The 10,010-nt window shown below is 44.3% G+C and overlaps 1 long non-coding RNA gene across 1 annotated transcript; it reads left to right on the top strand.

Annotated features, from left to right (window-relative positions):
* Nucleotides 1-1,732: 1,732 nt before the first annotated feature.
* On the top strand, nt 1,733-9,625 carry LOC129404840 (uncharacterized). The gene is made up of 3 exons (XR_008630175.1): nt 1,733-1,865; nt 2,362-2,480; nt 9,491-9,625. It is a non-coding gene; the product is annotated as an uncharacterized LOC129404840 (long non-coding RNA).
* Nucleotides 9,626-10,010: the final 385 nt, after the last annotated feature.

Below are 10,010 nucleotides of genomic sequence, written 5' to 3' on the forward strand. Positions count from 1 at the left end.
AGCCGGGACAAGCTCCTTGTGGAAAGGGGGAGAGGACAAAGTAATGTCATCCTACAGTCATTTACACGTTTTCTCAATGATTATGTGTTTTTCTACTGTTAGCCCTCTAATGACTTCCGCTTTATTTCTGCTATGGGCAGAAATATATTCTTCACGACTTCAGTTAAGGAGTCAAAGATTAAGTGTTCTGTAATTCACAATGCGTTCTCTTCTGGTCAGTGCTCCCTGTGCCTCTGGGGCAATAAACAATTTAGAGTCCCTGGGCGCCAGGCGGGACGCGCTCGTAGAGGCTGGCGGGCGTGTGAGGGCAGAGAAGGGCAGGTCTGCCTGGCCCCGCTGGCCTCGCCACTGGGGGCTGTGGTGGTCCGGCCCCGAGGCGGCCTGGCTCTCTCTGGGACTCAGCGACATGCACGCAGGTAGTCACTGTTCCTCGTGGCCCTTCCCCTCTGCGGTCGGTCACTCCTCTGCTCACTGTCTTCCTCGTGGCCGCCCCCTGCCGTCATTCCACTACTCGCTGGAGACCCCACTTTTCAGAGGATGGTGTCACTTCCTGCTGTCCACACACAGAGTGTGCCCAGGTGTTCACGGTCACTTATTTTACCTTTGATTTAATCTGCAGGGTGTGTCTCGTGAAAAGCATGTCCTTCGGTTTTTCCTCTTTAATCACCTGCTAGTACCTGTCTTTTGATTAGTCTATGACTAATCAGCTCATGATTAAGGTAATTAATATAGCAATGCTTATATCTTCGTGTTATGAATTGTTCTCTGTTTCAGACATTTTAACTTTCTTTTTTTTTTTACCTTATTTAGTTTACTTTCCTCTTTTTAGGGTTATATCTTGACTTATAGGTATTTAAATGCATTTTTAGGTGTTTCATTTATGTTACTAAACTAGATATTAGGCATTTCAGAGTCTTCTTGAATCTGTATTTTACTGCTCAAAGAACTCCAAGTGTAGTTCCATCTGGGGTGTTTTGTTTGTGGAGGGGGTGGTGCTCAGACACTAACCCAGGTTCTGTGCTCAGGAGTGATCCCTGGAGGTACCAGGGAAGCCTCCGATGGTGCAAGGGGCCTAACTGGGGTCTGGGGAGACCACAGGTGGTGCCAGGAGTCTAATCAAGGTCTGATGTACCTGGGCAGTGCCTCATCTCCTTGTCTCACCTCCTTGTCTCACTTCCCTTTCCTCACCTCCTTCTCTTACCTCCTCTTCACCTCCTTCTTTCACCTTCTCACCTCTTTCTCCTCACCTCCTTCTCCTCACCTCTTTCTCCTCACCTCCCTCTCCTCACCTTCTCCTCACCTCCCTCTTCTCACCTTCCTCTTCTCACCTCCTTCTCCTCACCTCCTTCTCTCACCTTCTCCTCACCTCCTTTTCCTCACCTCCTTCTCCTCCCCTCCCTCTCCTCACTTCCCACTCCTCACCTCCCTCTTCTCACCTCCTTTTCCTCACCTCCTTCTCTCTCCCTACCCCCCCACTTAACTTCCCCCAACTTCGGGGTGTCAGATGCTATGATTTCTGCACTAGTAGTCAAACATGGTTTCTGAACCTTGCGAGGAGCTCCGCCGTTAGCTCTGCCTGTGCTCCTCCTCCTCCTTCCCTGGTGCTGAGGGCTCTGCTCTGCTGGAACCTCTTTCTGTGGGGTAGAGGAATTTCTTTTTCTAATAAGCCCGTGATTTCCTGAGGGGAAGTGTTGGCTGGCCGAGGTTTGCGTGGTTTAAGAGTCGGCCACAAGGGATGCTCAGTGAGATGAGGCTGCAGGGGACAATGGGAGTGGTCCAGCTCCGTGGCCGTGTCCACAAGCTCTGCTGTTCCCGTGTGGTTTTTCCAGGATGACTAGAGAGAAGCAGCCACACGGGGCCTTCAGGTGAAAGTTTTGCTGCATGGCCACGGAAGGAAGTGCGGGGAGTCCTGGCAGGTAAGGGCGACTGAAGACAGAGCCGCAGAGACACGGGTGGAGAGAGACGGCGGGGGACAAGCAGGAGCTTCATCGTCTCTGAGTCAGGAGGACAGGAAGGAGCCAGAGCAGGCTCTGAAAAGGGACTTGCAGTAGGAAACAAATCAGGAAGGTGTGAAATTCCAGCAGCCAGGCACCACTGTTTAAGGGGGACTATCAGATGGATGTGCTGCAGGGGGCTGCGGAGCGCATCACGGCCTCTGAGAGAAACCTGAACCGGGAGAGAACCTGTGAGAGAGAGAGAGAGAGAGAGAGAGAGAGAGAGAGAGAGAGAGAGAGAGAGAGAGAGAGAGAGAGAGAGAGAGAGAGAGAGAGAGAGAACCGGCCGGGTTGAGCGAGGGACGGAGTGGAGCAGCCTGGGCAGGAGAGGAGCCACAGGGTCGGGATCTGCTTCTTAAATTTGCAGGCTGTCAGAAGCAGCCGGCTCGGAGGACGCACAGGGCGGCCAGCCCAAGGCCAGCAGGACGACCCCGCTCAGGAGGAAGGAGACCCTGGTGCAGAATTCCGAGGACTTCAGAGAAAGCAGTGAGCGCTCCTGGCAGTGCATTTTATGTTTTCTTTCTGTGTGAAACTGAAAATGAGATCATCTGTCGAGTTTGGTTTTTCTTGGGAGAGTTTTTAAAGCGACTAGACAGTATTAAGTAATTTTAGAGTTTCAGAGAGGGATGATCTTACGGAAAATAGTGGATGAGTGCTTGGCAGTGCCAGGGGATCCAGTTGGAATTAAAAAGAGGATGTCACAAACACACGTGTGAAATGTGAAATGCTGTGCATGTGTGATTACATATCCACATATAGATATACATGAGTAGATGTACAAATACTGAGCTCCGTAGACCCTATTTGGAACATGTATATGTAGTATATATAGTAACATATTATGTTTCTGTGTAAAAATACATGAGGAAAGTTCTAGAAACATTTGAAGATAAAGAATTGGATAGTGATACCATATGTTCACATAGCTGGCATCTACGCTCCAGAAACACTTTCAAGTATTTATCAGCATGTTCATCTATGTGATAAAATTTCAGCTGTTTTCCACTTTATTGTATTTTAAGCATTTTTTCATATGAACAAAGTCTTGTGACTTTTCACTGAGGTAAAGAAACAGGAACGCTCTTCTCAGAGTAAAGCGATTCTCCAAGTTAAATTGGCTGTGTCTCTATGAGATAACTGGTTGCAGTGAACCCTCTGCTTCCCTTCCTGGCACCGTTCAAGTCTCAGTAATCCCGAGGGCAGTGTTCCAACAGGCGCCAGCCGGAAACCGCAGTGATGCAGCGATAAGGCTCCTCTAAACTCTCTCTCAGAGCTTCCCTGTCAGAGCCAGTAGGAATTAGTCTGTCATTCAGCTATCCCTTTTATGTTAGCTGCTGCAAAGTCTAGGGACTCCCAGCCTCCACTTGCTAGAGTAGGTTGATAAATTACTAATTATGGGGTTTAACAGTAGACATTACTCAAGAAAAAAATCTCCAATGCATAGTAACTGTAGCAAATTGGGTTAAATAGGGTTGAACATCAGGTTAGCTTTCTGACTTTCGCTTTTAACACAGGAATTTACAGCACCTTTAAGGTTCTCTAAAAGGTGAAATTTATAATAGTTCCCAGGCTTAGCTTACCTATTTATTGGGTTAAGAAAGTGAAAGTGTGTGTGTGTGTGTGTGTGTGTGTGTGTGTATGCATGTCCATGTGTTGTGTCTATATAAAACACCCATGTGGGTATTTTGAAAATTGAAGATTGCTATTTGAAATTACATCTTAATTTTTATATTTTTCTAGGTATTTTAATTCTTTACATTTTAGAACATTATAAATTCACATTGTCTCACTAACTTCTGGCAGTAGGTTGATTTTTATTTATTTTTATTATTTTTTTATTAGTGAATCACCATGAGGTAAAGTTACAGGTTTACATATTTTCATGCTTGTGTTTCAGTCATACAATGCTCGAGTACCCATCCCTCCACCAGTGCCCATTCTCCACCACCGATGATCCCAGTGTCCCTCCCCCCAATCCCTTCCCCACGCCACCCCTCCCCCCCACCCCGCCTCTGTGGCAGGGCATTCCCTTTTGTTCTCTCTCTCCTTTTGGGTGTTGTGGTTTGCAATAGAGGTATTGAGTGACCATCGTGTTCAATCTATAGTCTACTTTCAGCACTCATCTCCCTTCCTGAGTGGGTCCTCCAACCACACTTTACTTGGTATTCCCTTCTCTATCTGAGCTGCCTTTCCCCCAAGCATTGAGGCCAGCTTCCAAGTCATGGAGCAAACCTCCTGGTACTTATTTCTACCATTCTTGGGTGTTAGTCTCCCATTCTGTTATTTTATATTCCACAGATGAGTGCAATTTTTCTATGTCTATCTCTCTCTTTCTGACTCATTTCACTTAGCATGATACTTTCCATGTTGATCCACTTATATGCAAAGTTCAATTACTTCATCCTTTCTAATAGCTGCATAGTATTCAGTTGTGTAGATGTACCAAAGTTTCTCCAACCAGTCATCTGTTCTCGGACACTCAAGTTTTTCCAGATTCTGGCTATTGTAAACAGTGCTTCGATGAGCATACAAGTGCAGATGTCATTTCGGCTGTGCTTTTTTGCCTCTCCGGGATACATTCTCAGAAGTGGTATTGCTGGGTCAAATGGGAGCTCAATTTCTAATTTTTTTAGAAGTGTCCATATTGTTTTCCAAAAGGGCTGAACCAGTTGGCATTCCCACCAGCAGTGTAGAAGGGTTCCCTTCTCCCCACATCCTCTCCAACAGCGGTTGCTATTCTTTTGGACGTGTGCCAGTCTCTGTGGTGTGAGGTGGTATCTCGTGGTTGTTTTGATTTGCATCTCCCTGATGCAGAGCATTTTTTCATGTGCCTTTTGGCCATTCGTATCTCTTCCTTGGAAAGGTTTCTGTTTATTTCTTCGGCCCATTTTCTGATGGGGTTGGATGTTTTCTTCTTGTAGAGTTCAACCAGTGCTTTATATACCCTTGACATCAACCCTTTATCGGATGGGTATTGGGTGAATATCCTTTCCCATTCTGTAGATTGTCTTTGTATTCTGGTCACTGTATCTTTTGCGGTGCAGAAGCTTTTTAGTTTAATATAGTCCCATTTGTTTATCTCTGTTTCTACTTGATTGCTTAGTTCCGTGTCCTCTTTGAAGATACCTTTAGCTTCAATATCGTGAAGGGTTTTGCCGACCTTGTCTTCAATGTACCTTATGGATTGTGGTCTGATGTTGAGGTCTTTAATCCATTTTGATCTGACTTTTGTGCATGGTATTAGGTCAAGGTCAAAGCCCATTCTTTTGCATGTGGTTGTCCAGTTATGCCAGCACCATTTGTTAAAGTGGCTTTCCTTGCTCCATTTCACATTTCTTGCCCCCTTATCAAAGATTAGATGATCATACATTTGGGGTTGTGTATAGGGATATTCTGCTCTGTTCCATTGGTCTGCGGTTCTGCCTTTGTTCCAGTACCATGCTGTTTTAATTGTTACTGCTAAGTAGAGTTTAAGGTTGGGGAGGGTGATGCCTCCCGTCATCTTTTTCCCAAGAATTGATTTAGCTATTCGTGGGCATTTGTTGTTCCATATGAATTTCAGGATTGCTTGATCCATTTCTTTGAAAAATTTCATGGGTATCTTTATAGGGATCGCATTGAATCTGTATGATGCTTTGGGGCATATTGCCATTTTGACAATGTTGATTCTCCCTATCCATGAGCAGGGGATATGTTTCCATTTCCTCATATCCTCTTTTATATCATGGAGTAGTGTTTTATAGTTTTCTTTGTAGAGGTCCTTTACTTCCTTAGTTCAGCTGATTCTGAGGTGCTTGATTTTCTGGGGCACAATTTTGAACGGGATTGCTTTTTCCATGTCCCTTTCTTCTGTCTCATTATTTGCATATAGGAAGGCCATGTATTTTTGGGTATTGATTTTATAGCCTGCAACTTTACTGTACAAGTTTATTGTTTCTAAGAGTTTCTTGGTAGAGGCTTTAGGATTCTCTAGATATAGTATCATACCATCTAGGAATAGTGAGAGTTTGATTTCTTACTTTCCTATCTGGATGCCCTTAGTATATTTTTCTTGCCTAATCTCTATTGCTAGTACTTCCAGTACTATTTGAACAGAAATGGTGAGAGTGGGCATCCTTGTCTTGTTCCTGATCTTAGAGGAAAGGCCCTTAGTTTTCCCCATTGAGGATAATGCTTGCCATGGGTTTATGGTAGATGACTTTGACTATCTTGAGGAAAGTTCCTTCAAAACCCATTTGGTGAGTGTTTCATCATAAAAGGGTGTTGGATCTTGTCAAATGCTTTCTCTGCATCTATTGATATGATCATATGGATTTTATCTTTACTTTTGTTGATATGATGGATTATGTTGATTGATTTCCGAATGTTAAACCATCCTTACATCCCCAGGATTAATCCCACTTGGTCGTGGTGCATGATCTTTTTGATGAGTTGTTAGATTCTATTTGCTAATATTTTGTTGAGGATCTTCACATCAGTTTTCATCAGGGATAATGGTCTATAATGTTCTTTGTTAGTGGTGTTTTTGTTTGCTTTTGGTATTAGGGAAATATGTGCCTCAGAAAAACTGTTTGGGAGAGTTCCTGTTTCTTCAATTTCCTGGAAAAGCTTGAGAAGAACTGGCAATAGGTTCTCTTTAAATGTTTGGAAGAATTCGCTAGTGAATCCATCTGGATCTGGGCTTTTGTTTTTGGAAAGACTTTTGATTACAGCTTCAATTTTCTTGGTATGAATGGGTCTATTCAGGTATTCCAGTCTTTTTAGTTCAGTCTTAGGAGATTGTAGGAATCAAGGAATTTATCCATTTCTTTTAGTTTCTCTTGTTCCGTGGCATACAGACTTTCAAAGTAGTCGATGATGATCTTTTGAATTTCATTGGTTTCTCTTGTGATGTCCCCTTTTCATTTCTGATTCAGTTTATTAGGGTTCTCGCTCTCTCTTTCTTTGTGAGTTTTGCTAGTGGTTTATCAATCTTGTTTATTTTCTCAAAGAACCAGCTCTTTGTTTCATTGACGCTTCGAATTTTTTTTGGGTTTCCATGCCATTAATTTCTGCTCTAAGTTTTATTCCATGTTCTGGAAATCAAACTTATTCCTCCCAATGTTTTGAGTTTTTGTTGGTATATTCTCATTCAAAAATTGGGGTAGGGGGCTGGAGCGATAGCACAGCGGGTAGGGTGTTTGCCTTGCATGCGGCCGACCTGGGTTTGATTCCCAGCATCCCATATGGTCCCCTGAGCACTGCCAGAAGTGATTCCTGAGTGCAAAGCCAGAAGTAACCCCTGTGCATCGCTGGGTGTGACTCAAAAAGCAAAAAAAAAAAAATGGGGGAGAGGTTATGCTCTGAGAACACTGAATGAAAGAGACTCCAAATGAATCAAATCTTCTGAACCAATAGTTTAAATGTTCAAAATTCTGGGGCAATTTCCCAGTGGTTGTAATTCTAAATAACATTGTGTATGAATAAAATAGAGATGTATTATTTTGTTTCTGTCGATATTCTTTCTAATGCACCCATCTATCTAAGAATGTTCGTGCTGGAAATCCGGGAACTCAGCATGGGTTAATACATAACCCAAAGGGCAGTTTACTGCCAGGCATGACCGGGAGTGGCAGGGGCACGTTGAGATTATTACCTTTAGTAGTGGACACACGTCAACTCCTTCTCAAGTCCACATTTATTGACCTGGGTCTGTGACTAAAATGCTGAGACTGAAAAATGTGCGCTTGTCACTTTAATTGCATAAGAGACATAGGGAGCAGGGGTTATAGCTCAGAGGGCGGTCACAGGCAGTGCACACTCAAGATGCCGGCAAGAATTCTGGCACCCCCTGGTCTGGGGAGGCCCCGAGCACTGTGGGGGCCCCAGGAAGTCCAGTGCTATTGGACCTGAGCAACTGCATCCCAAGCCCTGAGTGGGGCACCCACCCAGTGGGCCAGTGGGGCAGCCCCTGAGCCTTGCCTAGAAGCGCCCAAGATAGAAAATAAAAATTGCTACATCTTAGTATATAAGCTGGAAGATAACTTGCATGATGACAAGCAAACTGAAAGCCTTAAACCTTTAAAAGAAAGTGAGCAGAGAAAGCATCTAGAGATTTAAACTTTCAGTTAGATCATAGTGATTGACTTAAGAGCATTTTAAGGGATCAGAGAGACAGTACAGCGGGCACAGCTATCGCATGCGCCCACTGGAGTTTCATTCCCAGCCCCCCATTATGGTTTGTGGTATAGGTACCCAGGCCTCCTGAGCCCCACCAGGGAGACATCCCCCATCCTCTTGTGAGAGTCTAAGGTTATTACAAGGGACAAATGGAATCTCTAGAACAAATAGGTATCCCAGAAGTCTGGACGGGAGCAAAGCCAGTGCACTTAGGTGCCAACCTGTAACATCATTCACGGGAGGAAAATTCTATTTAGTACATATGGTGATAACTCATGAGAGATATATTTACAATAAGATAAAAGTTTTAACAGAGAAACTAGACATATTGAACAGAAAGATTAATAAAGTTAAGTTTGTAGGTCCATAAATCAAGTTTCAACAAATTTCATAGAATTTAAATCTCACAAGGTCTGTTTATGGATCCCGGTGAATAAAACCAAATATTCATAATTGAAAAAGTAAATGGAAGTGCTCCATAAGCCTTGAGTTTAAGAAACAGTTTGTAAATCAATAAAGCAGCTACTCACAATATAAAGGGGCTTTGAGTGTGTGACACCAAGTGTCTGCCGTCAGAGCCTGTTGGCCCCCTGTGGTCAGTGGGGACACCTAGGACAGTCCCCTGTTTGAAGGCTCAGCACGTGTGCACAGGCTGGGCAGCCGGTGTGGCCAGGGACTAACGGGCAGAGCCTAATTGAAGATATTAATGAGATATTAAGGGAAGTTTGGGGATGGAGACGGCTCAGCTGGCCTTGGGGATAGAAGAGGCAGTGACCAGAGGGTGAAAGGACAGGTGCCAGCTGGACCCAAAGTCCAGATGTCCTTGTGGGCCGGCCACCCAGAACTCAGTAAGCCACTGAAGATAGTTTGGTTGTCACACGAAGGTCCAGGGAACACCCAGAGCCGTCTCCGGGGGTTGACGTCCACCTCACGCTGTTGAGCCCCCAGAGTAGCTGCAGACTGGAAAGCTGCTCCGGGAAGACCCCAGAAGGCCTGCTGGGCTGTCCAGCTAGAGAGACGGGAGCACTTGGGAGGACCTGGGCCACGTCCAGAAACTGCAGGGACCGTCCTTCCGACAGAGACTCTGCACTGTTACCATCACTAGCTGTTAAACCAGTCGTGATAAGTTCATTTAAAACTCCCTGATGGAGGCAAGAATTGCAGTTTTATTGATTCAAATGGTGTTGTTAGTGGGGTTGGGAAGTTCCCTGTTTGCAAATAAACACGAGGTGGGGAGGAGGATCTGAATACTTGGGCATGGGGGAGCCTGTGTTCCCGGGCACGCCCGGTGACTCAGCAGCTCCAAGCATCTCAGCTATGTGTTTGTTTCTCCACAGTCCAGAGGAATTGCTGCATCCGGAGTCCCAGATTCATACCAGGCCACGAGCAGCATCAATAGGAAGAGAATGAAAATAGGATTCATCTCCAGGATAAGTTGATGAACACGGGTTTCCTGGTCACTAATAAAATTCATTCCAGATGACAGTCTAACATCCATTTCACAAATTTTGTTCGTTGATTCATTTAGAAAATAAACATTTGCTGCTTTATCACCTCAGTGTGTGATTCCACTGATTTTAAACTGTGCGTTAGCACATGTTGTTCTGTTTTTTTTTTTTTCAGGATTGTTTCACTGAGGTGAACCAGACCAAATCTGCAGCCTAATAGATGTTAAGTAATCTTAACTTCTTTTTTAAAAAAATTTCAGGATGAAAGGAAATCAGGGGAATGTGCTGCCAATCAACTTTAACCTATTTTTACCTAAAGCAGTGATTATAAGATCAAGTTTCAAAGAAATGCAACAGTCTGTACACAAAGTAATTCAAAATATGTCAGTCCTGACTCATTTGACCAAAG

This window comes from Sorex araneus, chromosome 5 (assembly GCF_027595985.1).
Source record: "Sorex araneus isolate mSorAra2 chromosome 5, mSorAra2.pri, whole genome shotgun sequence".
NCBI classification, from domain to species: domain Eukaryota; kingdom Metazoa; phylum Chordata; class Mammalia; order Eulipotyphla; family Soricidae; genus Sorex; species Sorex araneus.